This window comes from Kogia breviceps, chromosome 5 (assembly GCF_026419965.1).
Source record: "Kogia breviceps isolate mKogBre1 chromosome 5, mKogBre1 haplotype 1, whole genome shotgun sequence".
Taxonomy (NCBI): Eukaryota; Metazoa; Chordata; class Mammalia; order Artiodactyla; family Physeteridae; genus Kogia; species Kogia breviceps.
Window position 1 is genome coordinate 140,799,749 of NC_081314.1, and position 4,890 is coordinate 140,804,638.

Here is a 4,890-nt window from a genome sequence, read left to right on the forward strand (position 1 = left end):
GAGTAACCTCATCCTCCAAAACAGGAGCGTCCGCTTCAGGACAGGTAACCCAACAGCAGAATTCAGATCGTTGATCTGAACTGCAAGGGTCACGTTAGGTCAGTGCTGTCAAGACCAGCTTTTGGAGGCCTCAACCTCTCAAGCCATTGTCCCTCACAAGAAGCTTCGCATCCAGGTGACCAGTAGACACAGCTCATCAGCGGCCAGCTTCAGCTGGAGAAAGAAGTCTTTGGTCCAGCAGGTGACATCTCACCAAAAACCAGGGTTAGCTGCTGCCCTAGGCCGGCTCCTCTGCACCATCAAGTGCACAGGCTGACCCGAGCATGAAGATGACCATTCTGACGTCCACAGGCTCCGTCTCCAGCAACTACTTCCCCACAGACCAGAGGCACCTAGGGGGTTTTCTGGCCAGGTCTCCATGCCAACCAGGCTCATGTTTTCAGCCCTAGCAGGAGATTTGGGGTCATCAGTGCCAAGGAGATTCTAGGGCTCAAACCCAGAAAGGAAATCCAGGCCCCAGCTGTGCTATGGCCTCTGTGAGGGGTGTTTCAGGCTGCCCCACTTCCTCCCCTGCACAGTCAGGGTCTCCAGTCCTACAACCAGCAGTCAGGGGCCTCTACCCACTGCTCCGACATTATCTGCCCCCATGACCACCGGGCTACCACCGTCCCAGGCACGGTGGCTTTTTTAGAATCAATCTCATTCAGCCGTTCTTGGATTCCTCCCAAGTCACATTCTTCCAGATCTTTGTGCTGCTGGCTAGGACTCTGTGTTCTTCTTGACCCAGGAATTTACCACTCAGCTGGGCTTTGCTCCCATCACTAGCCTGCAGCACAATGAGAGCCGTTTTCCAAGGCATCTCCAACATCACTGCACGTTCTGGCTCCAGAGTACTGTGAGGCCAGCCTGCCCTCCCCATCAATCAGCTCAAAAATGGAGCAAATAAACTGAGTCCTCCCAGGGACAGCCTCAGAGACTTGCATACCTCTAACACAGTGACACCACATGGCTGCACCAGAACTGGCCCCAGAAGACCCAAGCCTCTCTGGATGCAGATCTCACTGTCACATTTATTTTGACAGACCTATACTTCAGTCGTGCTCATTAGCTCATTTTTATATGTAGTAGCTTTAAGATTTTTTTTGAGTCCTAGGAACTCTTTGCCTCAGATTTGGTCCATGATTATCTGAGGCTTCTAGGCATGTGCAAAAATTCTTCCTTGATCGCTAAAATTCTCTTCCGGGACCCTTTTTAGAAGCTCCATTTAGAAGTTTTCAATGGATAAAATGATTGTGGTTAGTCTCAGAGAAAGAACTAACTACTTTTGTTGTTGGAATTCTACTTCTCCCCAGTGAAAAATTTTTTCCCCACCTTGGCTGCTTCCATAGAGAATTAGGGGAAAGAATAAGCATGAACAGCTGTCCTGAAGGCGCTCCGGTTATCAACTCAGGGAGCTTCAAAATGCATGGCAGGAATAAACAGCCTCTGTCCCCAGCTTCTTGGCCAGAAGCCAAAAAGCCACATGAGTGTTAAGAATCAAGCGTTTGTTTCTCATGGTCTTTGGGGCTAGTGTGAATCCAGAAATCCAGTTTCCTCAGTTCAGCCTTTTGTAAGTTATGGTCTCAGCCGGCCCCCAGGGGTCCCCCAATCTTCTTTCCCATCACACAGGAGCATCTGGGGTTGTTCCCAGGGAGTGGCCTTGGTCTGGGAGAGAGGGCTTCATTTGCTGCATTGAGACGCCATCATGGTCTGCCTGTGATGGAAGCTACGGTGTTATGTGTCACTCTTTTCGTACAATTCCAACTACCTCTGCAGACCCAAGCTCCCAGGGCCATGGTGTGGGAGGGCCTCGCTCGCAGGCAGCTCGCCAGGCTGCAAAACATTCTAGGCAGCTTCCCAGCTGGCACCAGACCTCAGCTGTCTGCCCTTGCCCAGAGAGGAGGGCTGGCCCAGCAGGGGAAGCCCTTTTTCCCACCAAGAAAGGGATTTACCAAGTTGGGAGGATGGAGGGAGCAGCGGATGAGAACGGAAGTTTCCCTCTCTTCCAGCCTCTTCCCCATTCACAATCTCTGAAGCATTTAGAGAGTGGTCCCCTCTGTTCTTGGATGCTGAAGAGCCAGCGGGTGGCTGGATGTTCCTCACAGAGCTCGTGGCCCTCGGCCCACTGCCTTCAGGAGGGTCTGGGGGCCCAGCCAACAACCAGAGTTAGCAACAGAGAGATGTTGGTTTGCAAAGGTCCAGTGGGTTCTTTTTTTTCTAATAAATTTATTTATTTTATTTATTTCTTTTTGGCTGAGTTGGGTCTTCGTTGCTGCGCGCGAACTTTCTCTAGTTGTGGCGAGCTGGGGCTACTCTTCGTTGCAGTGCGCGGGCTTCTCATTGCGGTGGCTTCTCTTGTTGCGGAGCACGGGCTCTAGGCATGCTGGCTTCAGTAGTTGTGGTGTACGGGCTCAGTAGTTGTGGCTTGTGGACTCTAGAGCGCGGGCTCAGTAGTTGTGGCGCGCGGGCTTAGTTGCTCCGTGGCATGTGGGATCTTCCCAGACCAGGGCTCGAACCCGTGTCCCCTGTGCTGGCAGGTGGATTCTTAACCACTGCACCACCAGAGAAGCCCACTCCAGTAGATTCTTGAAGACAGAGTACAAACTTACCTCAATCCTTGGAGCTAAGCTACTGGATTTGTCTTCTTATGCTAGCAACAGAGAACTACATATGAACATTTCTGTTTGGTTTATTTAACAAACCTCTGTGACAGGCTTAAAAATGCCCCTCCAGAGGTATATTCACTTCCATATTCCCAGACTCTGTATTACCTTATGTGGCAAAATATGTGATTAAACTAAAGATCTCAAGAGGAAGAGCTTATCCCGGATTATCCAAGTGGGCCCTAAATGCAACTACAGGTGTCCTTATGAAAAAGGGGCAGAGGAGAAAAGGAAGTAAAAGGTATCCAAATTGGAAGGGAAGAGGTAAAACTGGCACTTTTGCAGATAACAAGATTCTCTATGTAGACAATCCTAAAGCCTCTACCCCAAATCTGTTAGAACTAATAAACGAATTCAGCAAGGTTACAGGATACAAGATTAATATATAGAAATCTGTTGCATTTCTGGGACTTCCCTGGTGGTCCAGTGGTTAGGACTCTGTGCTCTCACTGCCAAGGGCCTGGATTCAATCCTGTTTGGGGAAGTAACATCCCACACGCCACGCAGTGCGGCCGAAAAAGTTAAAATTAAAATTTTTTTTAAGTGTAAAAAAAAAAAAGGATCTGTCTAGATGTTTCTTCAAAGGAGATAAACAAATGGCCAATAAGCACATGAAAACATGCTCAAAGTTATTAGCCATAAGGAAATGCAAATTCAAAAACCACAATGAGATACCACTTCATACCCATAGGGTGGCTTAGAATAAAAAGACAGACAATAACATGTGTCGGTGAGCATGCAGAGAACTTGGAACCCTCATACACTGCTGGCTGGAAAGTAAAATGGTGCAGCTTCTGTGGAACACAATTCGGTAGTTCCTCATATAGCTAAACCTAGAATCACCCAATGACCCAGTAATTCCAGTCCTAGGTATATACCCAAGTGAAATCAAAACATACGTCCGCACAAAAACTTGTACATAAATGTTCACGGTGGCATTATTCGTGAAAATCAAAAAGTAGAAATAACTCCAAGCATCACCTCCAAGAGTTGAATGAATAAAATGTGATATCCATGGTATGGGATATTATTTGACAATAAAAAGGAGCCAAGTACTGACACACGCTACAACATGGACAGACCTTGAAAACATTAGGCTAAGTGCAAGAAGCCAGCCACAAAAGAGTACGTATTGTACAGTGTCATTTGTACTGTGTCCAAAATAAGCAAATCTATCGAGACAGAGAGTAGATTGGTGGTTGCCTAAGGCTAGTGCAATTAGGGGGAGATGGGGAGTGACTGATACCGAGTACAGGGTTTCTTTTCGACGTGATAAAAATGTTCTCAAGTTGATTGTGGTGATATTTGTGAATGTCTGTGAATATACTAAAAGCCATTGAATTGTATACTCCAACTGAGTGAAGTTATATGGTATGTGAATTAAATATCAAAACTTTTTAAAAATTCCGTTAAAAGGAAGATTAAATAGGTGAGGAAATGGAGGAAACATTGGTCATGAGTTGACAACTGGTAAAGGTCGTTGGTATATAATGAACCCCACATTCCCCTTTGTCTCTGGTTTTATATACATTAGAAAAATCTCCATGATAAAAACCCAAATGAGTTTCTACTAATGAAAGGAAGGAGAGAATATTATCGGAGAGTGTTAGCAAGATGTCACAATAACTGTACTTTGCAATCCAAATAAGTTTTTCTTCTTCAAGTAATCACCTCGGCGGGCCAAGTACTGATCACAGGACTGCTTCCCCGGGTCAGCTTGTTTGGAACTCCTCTGAGTTTTTTTCTAGGCTTATATCCATCTCCTTAATTTCTCCAAATGTGGGGAATCTATCTTTTAAGAGTGAATTTGATTTTTAAATATGTTTACTCCATGAAAACATTTAAAGCAGTTATTCTACCGAATGAGATCAAGTAAGAAAGTACTACTATAAGAAAGATTAAAATGTTTCATCTAACACATAGTCATAGATGAGTAATTTAACTCTTACTTTTCGATTTTCTCATCTATAAAATGGGAGCAATAAGACTCATCTCATAGAGCTGAGGATTAAATGAAATAAAATAATATTTAGCCATAATTACATTATGACATATCGTTGATAAATTATTTAAATTACTAGTTCACATCCAGCTGTATTTGACCACAAGACTTTTTCCCTAATGAGTTTCAATATAATCTTTCATGTCTAAAATCTTACTTCCCTGTTGTATTAGGAAACTCTGTATT